Source organism: Chionomys nivalis, chromosome 15 (assembly GCF_950005125.1).
Source record: "Chionomys nivalis chromosome 15, mChiNiv1.1, whole genome shotgun sequence".
NCBI lineage: Eukaryota > Metazoa > Chordata > Mammalia > Rodentia > Cricetidae > Chionomys > Chionomys nivalis.
The window spans coordinates 12,288,422-12,312,422 of NC_080100.1; positions in this window are offsets into that span (position 1 = coordinate 12,288,422).

Below are 24,001 nucleotides of genomic sequence, written 5' to 3' on the forward strand. Positions count from 1 at the left end.
GATATGGGAGGGCCCAGCTCACTGTGAATGGCACCACTCCTGGCAAGGGATCGTTGGGCAAGTGGTTGTGAATACTATAAGAAGGCAGGTTGAGCAAGCCATCAGAGCACTCCTTCATGGCTTTTGCTTCAGCTACTGTATCCAGGATCCTGCCTTGTATTCAGCCAGTGGACTAAGACTGGAGATATATAAGCCAAACAAATCCTTTACTTTTCAAGTCTTTATCAGAGCATAGAAACATACCTGGTATAGAAATTCATACTAGAAGTTGGGTATCATTGTGGCAGACCTGACCGCATTTTGTTTCAGGAAGGATTGGTGGTAGGCTTGAATTTTGGCTTTAAAAAGATATTGAATGCTCAGAACTCAGTGAGCTGTTCTGTGGGAGAATGTTGTAAGCAGTGAAGATGATGGATCAAAGTAGGAAGTGAAGATTCTATCAAGATCATTTGTGTTTTATCTTGAGTTAATATTTGAACTCGGGAGCTGAGGAAACAGTTGTGATTAACAAGAGACTCTCAGATGATGGAGAAAGGATGAAGGAAAGACTATCAAGACCATTCGTGTATTATTTTGAGTTAATATTTGAAGTCTGATCTTCTGGAGCTGATCAGACTGTAGTTGAGGAACCAACTGTGATTAACAAGAGACTATCACCAAAGTAGAGCTTTTTATTGGGTAACACATACACACACACACACACACACACAGAGGAAGAGAGAGAGCGAGCGAACAACAGTATACATGTGTATATTACATATATATTACATATGTATATATACATGTGTGTGTGTCCCTGTGTGTGTGTGTGTGCATATATGTGTTTCGGTCAGATCACTGGGATTAGATAATTTATCAGGGGGCTCTTTTGATTCTGATTCTCAATAGATCTCTTAGATATTAATGTGATATGTGTTCTTGTGAGATTTCCCCAATCTGTTTTGAGACGTTAACTGATGTTATCTTTATACAGATCTTATTTCAGTATTCATATTTGTATTGAGATTTCATTGACGTGGCTGCTCGGTCTTTTATAGGAGACATAATTTTACATAAAAAATTCTGGTCTCTTCAGTTTTACAATCTTCCGAACTCTTCTTCAATATTCCTGAGTGTAGTGTTCATATTGTAGATGTGACACTTTGAAATGCTACATCAGGCTCAACTGTTCTCTATGTTATAACCAGCTATAGATCTTAAATCACACACACACAAAATCAAGTTGAAAAGGTAAAAGCAGGAAACAATACTTTAGTTTCTCTCTTGAAACCCAAGAGAGAAAATGTGGGGGAAATGCTCTTAGACACTGAACTCCACAATGTTTCTTTTGGATAGAACCCTAAAGGCTCAGTTATAAAAGTAAACATAAGCAGGTAGGCTTCCATCCAAGCAAAAAAATTCTGTACAACTGAGGAAACCATCAGCAAAATGAAAAGATGCTCTAAAGATTATTCGAAACTATTTGCAAACCACATGTTAGATTAAGATTTAAAATTCTAAATACATGAATGCATTCACAAAGGTTAATAAAAGAAATTGAAAGGCTGACTTAAAGAATAGGTATGCAGTCTTAACATACACTCCAAAGAGGAAATAAAATATTTAGCATGTATATGAAAACATGATCATTATTATTAATTAATGATTGTCTGAACTAGGCATGTGAAGTCAAACCATAATGATATTTCTTACCTCTTAAAATGGTTACCATTTCAAAGGCTGTGTCAGTAACAAGTGTTGGGGAGAACGTGAAAAACAGGGCATCTTTGCACACTTTGAGAATGTAGATAAGTGTAATTATTTTAGAAAGCAATATGGTGATTTCTAAAGAAATTAAAAATAAAAATACCATATGGCCAGTATCCGTCTGAGTATATATACCTAAAGGAAGAGAAATTGGAACTTCATAAAGATATCTCTTCTCCCACATTCATTACAGCATTATGCACAACAGGGAAGATGTAAAAATAACCATGTCTGTCAACAGACTTTATAAAACAAATTTGATATATATATATAAGCCTAAATGTTATGCATACTTATCATAGGAGATCTGGTCAACTGGAACAAAATGGACAGACCTAGAATATAATACAACATGATTTTGTTTATGTATGAAAGTTTCAAACAGTATCTGAGCAGAGAGAACTGAATAGTATTTATCAAGGACAAAGGAGATGGCATTAAGAAAGTCAATGCATACTCCATTATACAAAATTCAAATACTGTATAATGAGTAAAGAGGGTGACCTAATAGAAATCAAGAATATTATAGGTAAATTACATAGTGGAAAGTTTATAAAAGAATATTTTAACTACTTCTACTACACAGAGAGGAAAAGGTAACTGAAAGAAAATGAACATATTCTTTCCTTACTTAAGTAATTGTCTTTTATATATGCATACATCACAGTGTCCATTAAATAACAGTCTTTAAATTACACAGAGTTCTAGTACGCAGATGCGGTGATTTTGTTATCCTAGTCCTTTTGTCTCATCATCTTAATTGCTAATATCTTAGGAAGTGCTACCACAGGAGATTTCTTCAAAACACTTTAGTCATTCCTATCCCATAATAATATTACTTGATATGATTTTTAACACAAAACCATTTTTCTTGAAACAGTAAAAACTACTCCAAACCAAGAGTTCAATCAGAAATAGTTTCTGCTTTTGATAGAGTCAAATGCAAAAATTGAGTCTAGCAATACAACATTGAAAGCACACTGAAATATTCCCATTGATCAACTCTACATGATAAAATAATGCTATCTTTTCCATATGTACTCTTTCTAATCATAACAGAAAGTGAGAAATGACTGTATGTGGAAAGCAAGGACCAAAGCATAAAGAATACCATCTCCATGGATACAAGGGAGGCAGCCCTCGTGCTTTGATGCCAGCATACAGAGCCCAGGGCAACTCTTTATTGGGAGTCAGTAAATTCCCTCAAAACAGTCATGAAGATAGCACTGAGATTCTTAGGATCACAATAAGCATTTGAAGTGAAGAACATCTTGGGGCCATGTAAATCAGATGTGTCCTTTGCTGATGTGGGATTTCTCTCTGTATACTGTGATTACCATTAATGAATAAAGAACTGCTTTGAGCCTATATCAGAACAGGGTGGGGCGGAGCAAAGCTAGGTGGGGAGGACTGGACTGAATGCTGGGAGAAAGAAGGGCAGAGTCAGGAGAAGCCATGGAGCTGCCGGAGACAGACACTGGGAACTTTACCAGGTAAAGTCATGCCACGTGGCGATATACAGTTTAAAACAAATGGGTTAAATTAATATAAGAGTTAGCCAATAAGAAGATAAAACTAATGAACTAAGCCATGATTTAATTAATACAGTCTCTGTGTGATTATTTAGGGTCTAATCTTGCTGGGTGGCCGGAAAAAAACAAGCAGCCCTTCTCCAACACTGTGCATTCCCCCTCAGAAGTTTCTCCTTTATAACATCTCTGAGATAGAGACTATGAAATGGGTAACACATAGTGTGAGGCTAAAGTCGTGGTTACCAGCTGATGGGGATGGTAACAGGAATGAGAATGGGAAGTGTGTCATTGCACAGTTAGATCTGAAGAAGTTCTCATGCTATTACACAGTAGGGGAAGGATAGCTATTGGTAGTGTACATTCCTAAATCATTGGAATAAACAGATTTAAATGTTCTTACCACAATTAAATGATGATAAGAAATTCAAAACAACACATACGCCAATTGCCCTGAGTTTTCCTTCACACAGTGTATGTATGTTCTAAAATCTCACATTATGACTTAAGACTGTCAGCCTTCGATCTTAGCCCCCAGGAAATGCAACAGAAGGCAGACACTAGTTCAGACACTGGGCTATCTGGGGCAATATTGTTTCAAAACACACAAGTAATAAAAACAGAAACACTGCTCTTCTTCCCCCTATAAAAGCCTGGTTCATATTATATACCATAAATACTGTCAGTTGCTAGTTTGAAAAAAAAATAAGAAGTTTTTAATTGAAAAGAGGAATTGTATATATATATATATATATATACATACAATTGAAGGATATTGAAGTAACACACATTTAGAGACAGCGTGAAGAGTGGACAGCTTGGCAGAGGAGAGCAGCTTGTCTGGGGGTGGCCTTATATTTCAAATCAATGCTGCTCAAGTGGCGAAGATGACGCATGCGAAAACAGATTGGGAAGTGTAAGCTCAAGGAAGAAGAGTTTTTCAGAAAGAGAATAAAATCGACTATCCAGTGTATGATTTTTTTTTTTGGCTTGGAATGAACACTAAAGTGGAACTGTTCCAATATTTTCAGTTAAAAATGAACAAAAGAGGTGAGTTTATTTGACATCATTGAGGTCACATTGAAGAGAATGTTCTAAGTCTTAGATGTCCAACATAGCATCTTTCCTAGAGTTAGTGCTATTCAAATATGAATCCCCAACTTTGTTGGAAAGTAATATTTATTGGTTGAAGATGTAGTTAGGGGGCATAATTTTTTCAGTTAGTGGTAAAAGGTAGAATTCTGAAATGTCTGGATTCCTCCCAGACAATGTTCACATCTAGAAGAGCAGGAACAGGAGGCAGAGCTTTGCACTTTCCCCTTCAGCATCCTGAGGTGATCCCTAGAAACTTTCATGGGGGCCGAAGTGGGATGTGTGGTTTCAACACAGAGAAGCGTTTCAGCACCAGCCAGTTTAGGAAGCAGAGCAGGGATTTACTCCGGGATATTTTAATGATGCTGCAGCAGGAGGGCAAAGAAAAAAAGAAAGATGCTTAGAAAGAAGGATGAGACATGCCCAAAATTGAGACACAGGCTTCCGTCTGCCTGTGAGAGACACTGAAAAGACAACATACTCAAATATAAGTTTGGGCTCCTCAAGGAAGCATCTCAGCTTACTATTATTATTATTATTATTATTATTGACATATATAGGAATTCAGTGGCTCTTCAGCTTCTGGTCTTCAAGGGGTTGCCTAGACACAAAAATGAGGTGGCCACAGAGTTCCAAAGGGACATCCTGCAGCATATAACTAAAAGATAGAAGTCTAGCTCCCAGAGAAACAGGGAGGTAGGGCATCTGTGCTGTAGACACGGTTGGCAGTTTGTTTACTATTCTCAGGTGATGCCTGGGGAAAGAAGTGAGATTCCACAGAAGGCCCATGATGCTATCCAGTTTTATGTAAAACTGACACAGCCAGAGTAATTTTGGAAGAAGGAACTACAGCTGAAAACTTGTTCCCACCACAAGTTTTGGCCTGTGGGCAAGCCTGTGACGTATTTTCTTAATTGGTGATTGGTTTCGGAGGACTCAGCTTGTTGTATGATGCTAGGCCTTTATGGTAGTTCTGTTCTATAAAATTTAGGATGTGCAAACTACGGAGAGCAAAGCAGTAAGCACTCTTTCATGGACAATGCAAAGTCTAGGGGTGTGGGAATTATTGCTTTCAACCGGATGGGCACTCTGGACTCCAGGGTGAGAGAGTTCTTTGCGACTCCATGTCTTCATAAATTTCAGTTCTTCCTATTTGCCTCAGATGTTTTTTAAGTTATATTTTTTCATTATATGTATCCTATCCCATTCTTTTGGGAAACAAAGGTAGTACTCTCTTTTAAAGTAATCAGTTACTATCAAATGCATTTCATCGGATAGACACCATAAGAGTTTTAGACTAGAACTCAATAATCTTCTAATTGAGATAATCTCTCCTTTTCAATATATAACAGCCACAGTAGTAGTAGTTATAGTAATGTTTCCTTCATCAGCCACTGTGGCTCCTCCATAGTCCCTGGGAACTACACTGCTTCAAGTATTTACCTCCCAGGACTGGCTGATGACTTTATTCTTCAGGTCTCACCAGGCTCCCACAGCTCCAGCTATAGCTCCAGAATGGACCAAGAACTTAATTCTAACCTCACTGCAAACCCTCCCATGTCTTAATTTCTGAAAGTTGAATCCTTTGAGAGCTCCCCTCAATGACATCTCTGCTGATAGTCCTCTTCTTAAGACCCATTTCCAGTAAGCCAAGTGAAGATAGTTGATGTTGAAGCAAACTATAAAATGGGACTATTGCTGACACACTTACTTATCAGCCAAGCAGCATTAACATTAGGTGTGCTCTAAATATTATGAATATTAAGGATGCAGAAATTACCTATTGAAAATCTGACTAGTTGAGAGCTGGGATGATATACTGGCATAGAAGGGGAATAATTTATTAGTCACGCATTTAAAGCTGGTATAGTATCTCCTGTCACTGTAGAATTTCGAAAAAAAAAAAACAGTGGCCCTAAGGCGAATGAAATGGTGCTATATGTCACTACACCTTAAACAGTGATGTGATGTGCAGAATTTTACCTCCAGTCCTAATTCCAAGGACATTTGGATGTGAAGAGCTATCTTTCTACGGTTGAGTTACTACATGGTAGAGTAGCCCCAGGACAGGATTAATCGAATGACATCTGATCTATTCACACGAGCCTTTATATGCAGCTGATGACAAGATTTGAAGCTTGGCAAGGAATTGGTGTTGCACTGGAGGGTTTGAAGAGATAGAGGGCTGCAGGGAGAAGTTGACCTCAAGAAGTTGATATTGCTTTTGACTGAGAAACCAACATGGGAATAAGTATCTAAGTCTTCCAATATCAAGGGGTTGAATATCAAGGGGCTGAATTCAGCTGAAAATCTGAATGAGTTTCTGAGGAAATTATTTTTCCTGAACCTCCAGGTTCTGTCTTGGAGAGAACACATCAGAGCCCACACAGACATCTGACCCACAGAGCCTTGTTAAATGTGTGCTGCTTTGTGATGCTTAGTTCGTTATGTTTTTTTTTCAGCAGTTATAAAGAACTAGTATAGAAGATAACAGATTAGTCATCAGTATACTGCAGGCAAATGTGTTGGCTGTCTCTAGAATTTTTGACAATCCAGTGACACAAATGGGGATATTTTTGTGTATGTAACCACAGATCATTTTCTCTCTTTGAAATTATAATCATTTTAGAATTAAATTTACACTATTCCCAAATCCATCTTCTGTGGAGTTCCCCCCTGTCTAGCCACCCTCAGTTGAATCAGGCAAATTGAGCCTATAAATGGGATTTAAATCATGTCTGTATCAAGGTTTTAGACGTTTTGTTTGACCCTTCAACTTCATGCAACTCCTTCTGCTCCAGAATGTGAAATGTGTTAAGATACAGTGTGAGTTGGGACCTTGGTGGGTCGTGTGAGGAATGCAGCAGGTGATAGAATATGCCACACAGAGAGAGATTGAGTGTGGAGTTTATTGAGAAGAGGGTGAGCAGGTAGGGAAAGAAGGGAGAGTCACAGAGACTGAGAGAGAGAGAGAATTCAGGAGTGGGTGGAGCTTGTCTCTTAAAGGCACCTTTGCACCTGTGCACCTGTGTACAGTCAGGGTCCTACTTGATATACCCAAAGGGGTGCCAGATTCCCAAGGGGCAGGGCCAAGGTGTACCTGGATACTAACAGTATGTACTTCTCCATATATTTAGTTTTAAAAGAAGTGTAATTTAAAAATTAAATGCATTGTTTGTATCTATATAATATATTCTGTTTATACTCACCTCCACCTTCTCTTATACCCTCCCTACTTCTATCAACCTCCCTCCCCTTTCAAATTCCCTAGCACTTTCATGACACTTGCTTTTGATCTTGTTTTGTGACATGCTGATTTAATCTAGTGACTTCCACATGATTATGGGTGTGTAGATATCCACTGGAGCATAGTGGTCTCACTGGTAACTACATTAGTGAAGATAATGACTTGCTTCCTCCATAGCCATCAACAGTCTATAGCTATGCATGAAGGGGAAGGTAGCGACTTAGTGATAACTATGACATTGAAGGATACAAATTCTCTGGCCTAATGTTGCTGGTATACATTTAACTGCTTATGTAATAACTCATTCAAAATCACTCATAAAATAATAAAATTCTGCTTTTCAATTATTTCTTACCAAGGCAATATTCTGATGTTTATACAATATTCTGATATTTATATTTCAAGGCATATACAAGAATATGTTTTGAGTAGCTAGCCTCTTAAATGTATCAAATCTTGTAACAGCATGCATCTGAATGACGTGGAGATGAGGGAACAAATGATTTCTGCACCAATTAAAGGAATCTGGCTGGAAGAAAACTTGAACAAGTAGCATCACACAACATGAAAATATTGAGGTTTCCTGGTGAGCCCTGTGATGTGGGATTCGCCTTTGTATAATATGAATACCACTGGTTAATGAATAAAGCTCCTTTGGTCTAGATCAGGGCAGAATTGAGTGAGGTGGGAATTCCAAGCAGATAGAGGAGCAAAGAGGGCAGAGTCAGGGAGATGCCATTAACACTAAAAGATAAATCTTAAATTAAAAGGTAATCTGTTTTTAATTAAAGGTTGATTGCTAATGTTTCAATAAAACTAGTTTTATTAATTGATATTGAGTTTATTAAATTTGTAAATTCAAATCATTAGTGCTTCTTCAGAATGTGTTATACATTTTTAAAATTATTTGAAGTCTATAAATATGTAGCTAATTTTAAAAACCTTAATGAATATTAATCTCACTTAGAATGTCTCTTTTAGAAAAATACTTCTAAACATCTTAAATTGCCTTCCAAATCACAATATTTTCTTTGCTTATAAAAATTATCCATCAGTTGGTTGAATCCAATCTCATGAACCCTAAAGCAAACTTGCAAACGGTGTCAAGTACCTTCATCATTGATCTTTAAAACAAGTGGAAAAATTTGCAGGTACTCTTCCCATACCTGGAGAAGCAGATTTTCCTTCATATAAGGTCTGCATACTAGCTTTGCTTCACGACTGTCCAGGGAACAAAGAGTCAACAGAGATACTTTTTTTCTTTTTTCCTTGCGTTAGCTTCTGAAGCTCTCTTACCTGTATGGGAAGAATATTGTTGGAGGCATCTGCGGTTTGAATTTCATCTATTTGCTTTGCATGCTTGTGTCTACTTCCATCTTTCACAGTAAGAAAAATATTTTTTTTCTCTTGAATGTTGCTCTTATACTTTAAGGTTTGGTTAAGTGTTAACATTTTCATTCTGTAATTCAATGCATTAGTCTCACCTCATTACTTATTTCTATTTCTCTTTATTTTTATTCAGCTAGAATAATTAAAAGAAACAATCATTCCTGTCCTATAAGCAATGGGGTCAACAAAGTGGAGAGAGACATCATTTTTTATATCATTCAGTTACTAATTTTCAAGATTAATAATACTTCAGGGTTTCAAAAAATATACTTTTTTATTATTTATTATTTATTTATTAAAGATTTCTGCCTCCTCCCCGCCACCACCTCCCATTTCCCTCCCCCTCCCCTGATCAAGTCCCCCTCCCTTGTCAGCCTGAAGAGCAATCAGGGTTCCCTGCCCTGTGGGAAGTCCAAGGACCACCCACCTTCATCCAGGTCTAGTAAGGTGAGCATCCAAACTGCCTAGGCTCCCATAAGCCAGTACGTGCAGTAGGATCAAAAACCCATTGCCATTGTTCTTGAGTTCTCAGTAGTCCTCATTGTCCGCTATGTTCAGCGAGTCCGGTTTTATACCATGCTTTTTAAGACCCAGGCCAGCTGGCCTTGGTGAGTTCCTGATAGAACATCCCCAATGTCTATTCTGCCACCAACAATCACTGATTCCTTTTCTACGTGTCTCCATATGTATTTATGGTAAATCACTTCAGCTTGATTTTCCCCTTACTGTCTTGTATCTTTCAGTATACCCAAGGTGTACATGAAAATAGCTTTAGGTTTTCCTACATAAATAAGAGAGACAAACTGTAAGACAGACAAGCTGTAAGACAGAGGATCTGAAAGAAAATGGGAAATGGAAGAAAACACCATCAAAATATATCATGTGAAAAATGTAAATAAATAAATAAATAAATAAATAGAAAAAAAGATATAAAAAGCTAGAGATGGCCACCACAGCATACGTTTTAACGCTGTTTTATCCTGCCGTGATCTAATCTCATCAATGTTCAATATAAGGCATCTCTTCCAATCATCACACCATCACAAAATTGACAGGATGATTACTTCACAGATGGCTGTAATGCTAGTTATTTTTCTAACTTCAGGGATATAAGAGACTATTTGAGAAATCTCACAGAACTACATAACAGAATACTCTAAGATGGAAGGGTAACAGGTGTCATCATGCGGGGTTTTACTTCAACAGTGAAGAAGAGAAATGCTGGTCACAAAATTATGAGAGAGAAAACATGTCTAACTCAGTTTACCTCCAATACAGAACTGAGTAGGCCAGATCAAATTGACTGCATATACATATGTGTGTATGTATGTATATATGTATATATATGTGTATGTGTGTGTTGTATTGTCATATGTATATATATACACCTATATGTAGTCATAGTCATATATATGACTACATGTGTATAGTATATATATATGTACACACACAAATTCAGACAGCAATCATGAGTACTCCACATGCTCATTATTTCATACTCTTAGATGACATTTTAAATACTCAAGTGGTATTTACTAGATAATAACTTCTAACTGCACCAAATACACAACATTGACAACCCATAATTTGATTAGCTGCCAGGACAGAAAATACTTGACAAAAGCTGAGCTGACGGAAGCCTATCTCCTCATTTCCAGTGGGAGGAGAGAAGTAAGCCTCTGGAGCACCTCATAAGGAAGAGGTCCCACTACCCTCATATGTCAGCATCTCTAGAGAGGGCGAACCTGCCTCCCAGAATCCCAGAATGAGACTGTGTGTTGAGAGCTCTTTCCTCCTGTTTTATAATCCTTTCTAGGGCTGGGATTAAAGACATGCACCACTAGCGTTCTATAGCAACTAATGTGGCTACTGAGGTTAAAGGTGTATATTACCATAACCTGATCTGTAAGGCTGTTTTACTCTCAGGACTTCAGGCAGTTTTTATTTATTAAAATACAATTGAAATGCCACTACACTTCATATTTTGCATCTATAATTTAGTTATTGTAGCTTGAGTCATTGATCAAAAATTGGAGAAGCTTTTATTCCCCACCCTTGAAGTTTTTAATTTTATATTTTGCTATAGTTGATAATATTATTTTAAAGTGAAAAGAACTAAGTTTGTAACAAATCATACATTATCAACTTAGTTTAGAAAGTGGTGGTAAGAATTTGACACAAGAATAAAGAACATTTAATTGTCTATTTCACAAATCATGAAAATACATATGTTAGATATTTTACTATGAGCTTCCAAAATATGCATGGACACAACTGCAAGTCAGTTAAGAGTTTTAAAAAGTAAACTATCTGCTGGGCGGGTGGCGCATGCCTTTAATCCCAGCACTTGGGAGGCAGAGGCAGGCGGATCTCTGTGAGTTCGAGACCAACCTGGTCTAAAAGAGCTAGTTCCAGGACAGGCTCCAAAACCACAGAGAAACCCTGTCTTGAAAAAAAAAAAAAAAAGTAAACAATCTTAAAACAAGCAAATGTGTGCATGTATTTTAAGATAAATTAAAATAGTGTGTATTGCTGTCTGTAAAACTTACAATAGACAGCATGTTTTGATTTGTTATATGTTCAGAAATGAATTGTTCAAAATAGGAATCTGTGGCTAACAAAACGGTTTCATGCCAACCCCACTCCCTTCCATATTTGACTCATGCACATTTGTCTAGGTCTATGAATTAAGAATGACAGATGTTACAATGACATTTGATTAATGAAAGAAATAACAGAAATGGAGGACAGTACTTCCTGGAGTTCTTTTACCATCCCTTAAGATCCTAGAAGGTAAAATTAGACACATAATTTCTGTACTTACGATCACTTAGATAAAATGCTGTACCCCATCATGAAATGAAAAAGGTTTACACTTAGTTCATTAGTGTGTGTATGTGTATAGAGGGTGTAAGCAGAAGAAGGATACTATTGTAAAATATTTTATATATTTTATACAATTCCTTTTAACAAAAATATTCTGTTACCTACATACTTCAGCTTGGCTTGCAATTTTATTTATCAATGTTAGTTATTTCTTTTAAATATTTTTTCTTTTTAGGCATATAGGCATATATGGCCATGTAATTTTGTTTTTATAGCCAGATGATTCATAAAATAAATAAATAAATAAATAAATAAATATAGGTTTCACTATCCTATTTTCTTATGCATTAAGTTATTTCTTTATCCTTATACTTTAATATTCAAGTTATGAAAAGATAATGGACTATGATATCAGTCATAAGATGATCTCATGTAAGATAATAAAATTAAATAATTTTTCTTAAAAGTAATAAAGGTTACCACATCCCTTACTTCTTATTCCTAACTACATGATTTGACACATATATTATAATCACTTGATGCTATAAGGAAGCAAACATATTATTTAAATTTGTTCATTTATTTTTTTTGAGAATTTCATGCAGCATACTTTGATCATTTTCTTTCTCCTTCCCAAACTCTACACAGATCTTCGCCATCACCCTAACAGCAAAATTTCATGTTCACCCTATTCCCTTTTTAAAATAAGACCACAAAACATAAGAAACACACATACAAATGATGCATTTAAATTTGTGTTGGCCAGGTACTGAGGCTGGGTTCTGCCCTGGAGTGTGGTTGATGTACCCAGTGTCTCTCCACTGAAGAAAACTGGAGTTTTTCCTCTCCTTGCAGCTATCATTGACAAATAGCTTCTTCACTAGAAGGACTTTGTGCATAACTTCCCTTCTCTGTGGTGGGGTTTTGTCTGGCTTGAGCTTTGGAAAGTCATATCCTTGCTGTCATAGCCTCTGTGTGCTCATAGGTGCATCTGTCCTGTTATACAGGGAAAATGCTATTTCCTTGAAGTTTTCCTCTTCTAGTTCTTAAATTTTCTCTGCTCTGTCTTCCCCATAGAAGCTCCTCTGATGAAGGCTGAGCAATGCACCGATCTATGGCTATTTTTCATTAGGATTCATTCTAGTGTTACATCCATTTAACATTGCAATACTAGGAGACTTCCGCTAGATGCATGATCTGGTCACAGGTTCTCGGCTTAATTAACAGTGTCAGTCACGGTTTCTAGCCCCAAATAAAGCAAAGGTGGTTGGTTACTTCCTAAACCTTTCGTGCCATTATTGTACCAATTTTCACATCTTTCAGGCAGATTGCTGTTGTAGCTCATAATGCCCAAATCTGGGTAAAGTTGATGATTACTTTGCTCATCCACATAGCACCTTCTCACAATATGAACATTATTCAGTCTCAAAACACTGCTGAAAAGTACTTGGGCAATTTTATTTGACTGTTATGAGCATTTTCCCGCTATCTTTTTTATTTATTCTTATCAACAGCTCTTTTATAATTGGAAACTCTTGTTTACTGTAAAATTGAGAAAAATTCTTAATACAGTCTAATTTTCATCAATTTTTCATTAAAATTTGTATTTGCCCCAAGTAGTAAGATATAATTTGCTTTCAAAGGCCCCTCTATTAAAGAGTTGACATATACAGGGAGCCGTGAATACAACATGAATAATGGTGTATGTTTAATGAAAACATTATGCTCTTCTTATTTTTAACTCATTTATTAGCATGTAATGGTCACTGTTGAGTGGATTTTACACCAGATTTCATTAAAGGGGAAATAAATGTTTGGTATAAATAATCATGCTAACAATTTCTGATTATAGTATCATTTTTGTCTTTTAATTTTATGAAATTTAAATATCCATTTAGTTTTAAAACAAAACTTTTCCTAAGTAAAACAAAAGTAGAAACCGATTGCTGTAGGAATACTTTTGTGTGCTACAGCTGGGAGAATATGCTCCACTCTTGTTCTACTCTCTGAAAGAGGGAAGACCTTCAGAGGATTCAACATAACATTTTCTAGTAAGAAACCCTTACTCCACAGGCCAGGAATGAATATGAAATATTTACCAACTCTGTTACAAGCCCATTTTGATAATTTTTATTGGTTCAGAATAACAATCCCTGGGTTAATCAATAGAACTCATAGATCAGGCTAAAGGGGGCTAATAAATGTTTCAAAAAAACTGTTTGTGCTCTCTATCAATTAGAGACTTGTAAACCAAAATAGTTTTGACATTTCTCTACAACCCCAATAGAATGGCCAAGACTAACAAAACAACAGGCAACAAATGTTTGAGGAAATGTGTGGAAAAGGAATCTCCTTCACTGTTGTTGGGATTGCAAAAGGTCCCAGTCACTCTGAAAATCAGCATAGAAAATCCTCAAAAAGTCAAAAATACATCCACCATATGATTGTGCTATAACATTCCTGTATGCTCAAAGGACTCCACATCCTATCCCATAGATACATGTTCAGCCATCATTGCTGCTTAATTCCAAATGACTAGGAAATGAAAACCATCTTAAATGTCCTTCAAGCAATGAATGAATAATGGAAATGAAGTACATATACACTAGGGATACTGTTCAACGTCTTGCCAATCTTTAAATATACCCTTAGCAGCTTTCAGTCTTCTTGTTGCTTCTGGAGTGTTCATTTGTGTGCTACCCCCTACCTCCACCCCTCATAACAGTCAAGCTTACTTTGAATGGTAGCACAGTAGTTCCCTAGTGGTAATCACACACTTTTCATTAGGGAATTTCTGATTCCTTTAGCTCATCCTCAGAATTATAGTCAATGTGCAGACTTTGAAGCCTCACACTTCTTGATACCTCCTTTTCTCCTTGAACTACCTACTACAGTCACTGAGACAGCTATACCTGGAGTACAACTATCTGTACCTTCCCCAAGCTTGTGCAATATCTTCTTGTTGCATTTTTATTTAATCTCTTTGTGTTCTTACAAAGTTTCTAGATTTTATGTACCACAAGAGTGTTTCTAGTGTGACAAACAAGCACTGATTCAGTTTTACTTTTTATTACTTACTGACCTACCAATCAGGAATTCGTCTCTATCCCATTCCAAACTCCCACAGTCATTCATCTATTAGCTTATGTCACTCCTTTTCTGTATAATTTGTTTGTTCCTTAGGTAGTATAAGTTCTTCTCTGGATGTGATGATTCTATGGCTGGATTCAATGATGTTCCCCAAAGTCTCACCTTCTTCCCACAATCTTATGTTTTGAATACTTGGTCCCCAGGTCGTGACATGGAAACATTAAGAGGTAAAGTTTGCCTATGTAAAAGGGAAGCATGTAATTCCTACTAAAGAAGCTTCAGGAACTGAGTAGAAATAGCCAAATAGAGATATCATTTGTGCTAAAGGCTACAAGGTTCTGCATATGGGGCTATCCAGCTTGATGAATCCCAGATGACTGTATCAGGACACCTGGATTCTGGACAAGGAATTAAATGTTTTTGCTGTTATTGTGGATTTCAACCATATACTCTTGAGTGCTAATCCCATTCTATCCTCCTATTCTTCCTTTTTGGAACGGTACCAATTTCTCTAGGTTATTGTTCATGAGAAATTTCTACCTCTTATTCTAATTTTGTAGCACCACAAAGTTGATTGGTTTTGCTTGAGCATCAAGAGATGCTTGTAGAACAAGGCTGGGTTGTTAAGATCATGGAAACTTTTGAAATTAAAATGAATATGTATTATATAATCATAGGGTATGAGCATCTAGGGTTCAGTATACAAAATTTTGTGAATATGAAATATGAATATTTACCATTGACTCGTGTGTGTGTATTGTGCTGTGTACATACACTTTACCTCCAGATGGCAGCACTGTTTTAGGAGATTATAAAAATCAATAGGAAATGGAGCCTATCTAGAGGAAGTGGGTTGCTCAGGACTGAACCTGGAATGTTCTAGTTCAACCCTCTCACTTTGTTTTCTTGTCAGTGTGATTTCACATGAAGTCATGTCATGTGCACTCTGCCATGACTTCTTCAGTATGATGAACTGTTCCCTATCAAACCTGAATCTCTCTAATTTCCATCAGGTCATAGTCACACAAAAATAGCTAATATAATCTTATACTATTTTAAAAGAGAAGCTAGACAAAACAAATAACCGTAGAAGAGAAACAAATACTAGGATTTGTTTATTTGTTGTCAAAATAAAGAAAACAACATTTTCTCCAGATTTTATATTATAATGTGTTAATTCATTTTTCATTCTATGCAAGATGTTGATTTCTTAAAATCTAATATGAAATATTCTAGTAGGATATATAGTGTTATTTGAAGTGCTTAGATTAGTTCACTGTTTTAGAGAATACATAACTATAGGGAGAAGGAGAGGAAAATGTGTTGTCATCTATTGAATTTGGTGACCTTCACCAAAAGAATAAAAATGAAATCAGTATATATTTGTTTTATAAAAGCAGAGATACAAAGAATAGATGTTTGCTTTTTCATAATAGAATGAAATTCTGTAAAATATATACAAGAGGTTGAGTCGAACTAGAGTCTCCTAGTCTGCTACACAGTCAATTCAGAGTAAAATTCTCTTATGGATCAACGGTTGGGAACGTGCATGGCTGCTGTCTGTGGATGCTAAGCTGCTGGGGGCATTCAAAGTCTATTTAAGAATGCAATGTTCAGATGACCATGAAATGTTAGAAAAGTGTATTTTTCCTATGGTCATAGATATGTCAGCTATTTCTGGCTTCAACTCTAAAAGTATTCTTTATCTTTTTATTATCTGCATGCAAGCTTCTATAATAGAAATAAAATGCTTTTTGGTTTTGCAAAGTTGTGGATCACATCTCCTATATGAAAGAATATATGTCTTTCAAATACATTCTGTTAACTGACTCACCAAAATAAATAGGCAGCTTTGGCAATAAAAGACATGACAGACAAAGAGATGGAGTAGGAGAATGGTGACCATTTAAAGCTTGAACAGAGAAATAACCCCAAATGGAATTTCCTGTCAAATTTAGTAATGGTTCATTGCTTCTGCTTGTGTATTGTTTATGTGAAACTGGAGCTAAATAAACCAATCCATGACCTGCTTTATCTGCCAAATGGATTGAGCATTTATTCTCTCTGCCTCAAAGGCTTGTCATTTCAGTTTAGCCTTGCAGATGGTGCATGCATTTCCCCGAAACGGAGCCAATAAACCGTGCCTTGCCAACATTTCTTGTTAGTTAGCATTCACCCTCAAGTCCACGTAGATTGTGCCACGTTCCCAGCCAATATTCACAGCATCGGTCCTACATCACTCCATCTTTCAGGTCACCTCGACAAAGCTGGGTGCTTAGCTACCAGCCATGTTTCCTTCAAGTGTGCTATCAGGAAAATTAGAGTGTCGGTATTCAATTTCCATTTTTAAGAAATGACTTTATCTAAGGAATTCTGAGTGTCTGAATGTGCTTGTAAGTAAGTTTTGGGTAAGAGTCTGTTGGCATTGACCTCAAAGAGTTTGTCTCCCTGTGTCACATGACAGAGTAAGCTTTACTGCAGTAAATAGTTTTAGTTGGATGATGTTGGCAAATGTGATTTTATGACTTATAGCATTATCAATAAGGAATATTCCCATTGAGGTCTCAATACAATTAGAAAAGTACCTGTATCTTGGATGTGGATTGCGGAGAGATTTTTATGAAGTCAAGATAAAATTGCTTTATTATTATTATTTAATTGAAACATATGCCAATCACAGTTCCCACTTCCTCCTCTTCTCCTGCTCCCTCTACCTCCCCCCAACTCCTCATCCATTCCTCAGAGAGGGTAAGGTTTTCCAAATTGCTTTTTCAAGTAATGAGATTTAGATGATATGAGAACAAAAAACTCTTTTGTTTATATGACTTTTATTTTCTGGAATTCTAACCTCTGAATATTTTAAATTTGAATTGTTATTCCTATATTAAACTAACAAAATAATATTTTATGCTTTAGTTTCAATGTTCATTTAAATTTTTCTGTACTGTAGTAATGGAGTATCTTTTTTTTTTTTTTTTTTTTTTTGGATTTTTCGAGACAGGGTTTCTCCGTAGCTTTTTTGGTTCCTGTCCTGGAACTAGCTCTTGTAGACCAGGCTGGCCTCAAACTCACAGAGATCCTCCTGCCTCTGCCTCCCGAGTGCTGGGATTAAAGGCGTGCACCACCACCGCCCGGCTGGAGTATCTTTCTTAAATTGCATTCCTAGGATTAATTTGACAATACAGGTTAAGGTTAGACCTGGGGTTATGCATATTATAACTACATCCAGTGGTGCTTTCAGAAAATACAATAAAAATTCCTTGAGGTAAAGCTATTATACCTACTTACACCAACTTTTAAAAAATAGATGATTAGATTTTTTAAAAAAATATTTATTCATTTATTATTTATATAGTGTTCTGCCTCCTTGTATTCCTTTACATCAGAAGAGGGCACCTGATCTCATTACAGATGGTTATGAGCCAACATGGAGTTGTAGGAAATTGAACTCAGAGCCTCTGGAAGAGCAGGCAGTGCTCTTAACAGCTGAGCCATCTTTCCAGTCCCATACCAATTTTTAAATCACATATTTTATAGCTTCATTCAAGAAATTTGCATTAACTGGTGATATCTTAGTAGTCACACAAGCCCAGCGATCTGGTATTCTTCCCCAGATACAACGTGGTAGAAGCAAACAATCAACTCCACAAAATTGTCCCCTGAATTCCATACGTGCACCATGACATGCATGTTCTCATTTTGTCACACACATCATAAACTTACATACAAGACAAAAAAATAGCTTTCAAATGTATACATTTCTTACAACTTCAAGATAACCCCCAATGCTCCTATTAGCAACAATTTGTATTCATTTTATAACAATATAGCAGTGACTACAGAAGGGAGTGCTAATAATGCCATGCTGGATTTGTAATCTGTGAAAGATAGCTGCAGCATTCCTTGATTTCAAAAGATTGTACAGTTTCAATATTTCTTAAAAATCACAGGCTCAAGTACCTTTAAAGCATGCATCTGCTCAAGGCCTCTACATCACACTGTCATCTTCGTTGTAAAAGAAAGCATGTCTTCTACTAAATGAAAAGCTTCACCACACATACCTAGATTACAGATGGTTCACATATCAAAGCCAAAACCCAATAGTGAAACCCTAAATATGCTTTAAAGATGTACAGTTGGCAACCAATGGAAGGAAGGGCTGCTGTGGTCACGTCCTGCAGTCCTGATTGTCAGTGATTACTTTAACCCACTAAACACACTGTGTTATTCTCGTCACTGAAATACCAAGCTCCCAGTGATCAGCTCTTCACTGCTGATATCTAACGGGACTACACCTGTGGACTGGGTTGTGTTCATGCATTTATGCTCTGTCTTGTTATTTTTCTCAAAAGCAGCTCAGTATCTGTAAAACATCATTCAGCTACAATCCCTCCTTGTTTCGACAATGTTGAACAACCAAACATGGCCCTGGAAAGATTACATGTATGTTTGTCATGCTTCAAAATTGCTTATCTTGAGAGAACATGGGTTTACACCACGTCAACTGTATCAAATTGTAAGAATGTGTGGGAAATACGCATATTTTCTGTATCTAATTCATTAGTAGTCTAGACATTAGCATTTCTTACTTCCTTTAATTCTTTAGTTCTTGTATTTTCAAGATGGCTGTCATCGACTCATAAGAAACAATCCAGAAAACTATCAATGTCCAAAGAAAATGCTATAATACAGATCTAATATGTAGAAATTCAAATTATGGGAATAATTGACACATAAGAAATTGAATAAATGCCTATTTATATATTTTCTTAGCTTATGGTGTTCATAACTTAAAGATATAATTTTAAATTTGAGGTCTATAACTGTCAAAACAACCTTTACTCTTTAATTTTCTATAACAGATAAATACAAAAGTTTAAATTCTATTATAATAGCATTGAAATATCTAAAATACGCTATTACAAATAGGGACTTAGTTGACATAACAGTTCTCTTGCTTAGTATTCAATGTGTTCATAGTCAGCTCAAAATGACACATTATGTTCCTTGCTGTACTATACACAGGAAATAAGCCTGTACTGATAAAAACTCAGAGTTTATCCATATCAAGGCAGATGCCTCTCTGTGGCCAGGAAAAGGGAAGTGTCTTCAGTATTTGAAAACTAAGACAGGATAAATGGAATAATTACAGGAGGCTACATTTAACACCAATTAATATTCAGATGGAGTTTCTCACTTTTGACCTATGCTGGAAAGGCATGCACTTGAGGAAGCTCTGAAGCTGACATCTGATAGCACAGGGGAAATGACCTGAAATATTTCAACATGTCGAGTTGAGGACCGCGTTACCCAAATACATGGGAGGTGTGAAATGAAGCATAAGCAGTTTATTTTAGCTTTCAAGTGATGGTAGCTATGTTGAAGCAATTGATATAAAATGAAAAAACTAAAGTGAATTCAGACAGTACTGGCTGTTTCCTCAGAATGAGACAATGTTATAGCTTAGGGAAAATAGGTATGCCCTAAATGCTGTCCTGATACTTATCAATCTAATTTTTATGATGTTGTGAAAACTCACGGTGAATGGGGTTTATTTGACTAAAAATGTGACATAGTTTGCGCTGTAGGAAATTATGGTTCAAAACTCATAGTATGAAATATGTAAGAGACATTGGATAAGGTGGACACTGGGAGCTGCCTGCTGTCCATGGGTCCTGAAATAAACAATGAGAAAAAAGGAGAATACAAAGCCAGGCAAAACAAAATAAATACTAGTAAGGCCTATTGAGAAGAAAAGAAAGAAACTTCCTACACCAAAGGCAATATTATATGGAAGTTACATGGTGTCTTCATGGATGTACTCTCTGTTTAGTTTTATTAATAGTAGTGTCCTATGACACTTCAGATATCAGTAGTCTATACTTTTCTATTTTAGTCAGTTCCTTTTATCTTGAAAGATTAACATTGCAATAATTCATTTATTTCAAATTTCTGAAAAGTAGGAATTCCAATGGTCTATTTTAATTATTACCTTCTAACCAAACCACCCAAAATTATATTTACATTCTTTGAAGTTACTGTATTTCACCCCAGATTTTGGGCTTCTAAGGAACATGAAATGGAGTTCTACTTCTTCCTTGGATTCGTTGGCTGCATTGATCCACGGGGTGGAGGGAGCAGAAACCGGAAACAGTGTTTGGATGGCTTGGCTGTTACAGAGACAACCCTCTGGGAGACAGCTTCACTGAATCTGCTTAACTTTATCCCAATGTCTAAGGAACATATAGGATCAGGGAGCCTGGGACAAACCCTAATTTGCATTAAGCTGCACGCCCCTATCATAAAGCTTCCTATATGGTATCAGGAGCCTACGGCAAAGCTCCTAGTACAAGTTAACTTATGAGCAGTAGAGTAGGCTTCCGGCAGGAAACTGTGTCAATAGTCACCTAGAGATAAATCAGGCATCCAGGCTTAGGGACAGCTTTCAGATTTGGTCAGTCCTCCAGGCCCAGGGACATTCTCCAGAAAAGCGCAGGTAGAGAGCAGGAAGTTTCACTAGGGAGGAAGGTAGTCCCACGTTACCAAACTTCGTGAGAAGCTGACAGGATGTAATAGACTACAACCTCTGATCAGCCAGCAAGGCCTCCTAACTACAGAATACTTGATATTCATTGGCGTGTCTTGCTGAATATTTTCCCATATTCATCTCAATGATGATTTATATGACAGATACCTCAAATTCAGATCAGTGATATGGAAAGAATTTTAATTAATTCATTATCAATTAATGATGATTAGTTAATTTAATTTAGTTAATTAAATGATTGATTGATTAATGAGTAAATGATTGTCACACAATGGAAAATAATTTATTCTCTAGCCAGTTGAAAAAAACTATTAAAAGACAACTAGGAAATATAGTTGGAAGGAAAAAGTATGAGAAAAAAAAGGAGGAAGGGAAAAGGAGGAAATGTGAAAGAAGGGAAGAAGGACAAACCTAGAGCACTGTGCTTTATCCTACATAAAACTAGAGCTTTGAATTCTCTGTCAGAAGATCTAATGCTGCCTCATGCCATCTTTTGCATGCTTGTGAGAAGCAATCTTGAGTTAAAAGATAACTGGAGAAATTACCATACCAGATTTTAAGATATATCATAGACTTATAATCCTAGAAACAGCATGATACTGGCCCCAAAGCAAAAATTTCGACTAGTGGAATACAATAAAAGACCGAAACATGAATGTAGATAACTACTGGTCTCAGATATTTGACAAAGATTCCAAAAATACACATTGGACAAAAGATAGTATCTTCAACAATTATTTTGGGAAACTTAAATGGCTACATATAGGAGAACCAAATCTGTATCTACTATGCATCAAAATCAACTCCACATGTGAAATCTGAAACAATGAAACTGTTATATCAGATATTTGTATTATGATTCACAACAGTGGAAAGATTGCAGTTATGAATTAGCAGTGAAAGAGTTCTATGGTTGAGTCACCCCGACACAAGGAACTGTATTAAAGAGTTGCAGCATTGGGAAGGTTGAAAAACCACTACTGTAATGCATAGAAATAGAAGAGGAGTTTCTAAATAGACTCCAATCATAAGAATGAAAATCATAGCAGAATTTTATTAGGCATCATTACTAGAAGACTAGGAACTATCCCTAACATGTTGGTTGACTTTTTGGAACCTATTCCTCCTACTGGGTCACCTTGCCCAGACTTAAAACAAATGGAGGTGTTTAGTCTTACTACAATTTGGTATGCTGTATTTTGTTGATGTCCATGGGAAGCCTGCCGCTTTCTGAACAGAGGACGTGGGGGGAAGGAATAAGAAGAGAGAAGGAAGGGAAGATGTGGTGGGTTGGTAAAATAAATAAATGTAGTTAATAAATAAGGTAAAAAGTTTCTGTGCAGTAAAAGAAAAAAATCAAGGGGTAGTCTCTTTAAGGGAAGATGGAGCGAATCCTTGTTAGCTGTACATTGAATAGAAGATTAATATCTAGGATATGCAAACAAGTAAAAAGCCGAAAACAATCAAAAGGACAGTTGACCAACCTAATAAGTGAGCTATGGATCAGAACAGGATGTCCTCAAAAGGTGAGATAAAAATATTTCAGGTTTCAGGAATCTCTCTCTCTCTCTCTCTCTCTCTCTCTCTCTCTCTCTCACACACACACACACACACAAGCACACACACACATACACACACACACAAACCTCTGCTAAAAATCTTTAAAATTAAGAAGACGTGAATTAAAAATACTTTGGAATTTTATTTTACCCCAGACTGAATGTTCAAATCAAGAAAACAACTAACCACAAATGCCTGTGAGGGTGTGGGAAAGGGGAATCCCCTTAATTGGCACTGTTGCAAACTGGTATGGCAACTCCGGAAATCACCGTGGAGAATTCCCCAAAGATAAACGTAGACTTAGAATTTGACCGGTGTCTTAGTAAGTGTTCTATTGCTGTGAAGAGACACCATGACCACAGCAACATTTATAAAGGAAAACATTCACTGGAGTGGCTTATTGCAGTGCACAATGCCTGTCTGAGCTCTATGTATTACCATACAGTTTGTGAGCTTCGGGCAAGGGGCTGGAAATTGAAACGCACAAAGACACAGAGACAGAGAGACAGAGACATGAACCTCTACTCTACTCTTTTGTTCAATAGCACCACGGAGGCTTATATACCCAGCCATCAGGTGGGCCAAGAGATGAAAACCTTATTGTCTGATCCTCAAGGCAACACATGCTGGTAAAGCAGAGATGGTAAACAACTTTGACACAGCTTTCAGTAACTCAAATCAGAAGGAAAGTAAAGATCTCTAGCAGGGAAGAGCAGCTGGAGGCCAGGACTCCAAATGGTCCCAACAGCTTATAGTTTCTGAGGTTTAATACATTGTCCTCATGGTGGGATATGGTGGCCTACAGCCAGACATGGTGCTAGAGCTGAGAGTTTCTACATCTTGATTGGCAGGCAACAGAAAGACAACTGAGTCCCTGGGCATGGATTAAGCATAAATAGCATCTCAAAGCCCACTTCTGCAGTGACATTTCCTCCAACGTGGCCATACCTATTCCAAGGAAGCCACACTTCCTAA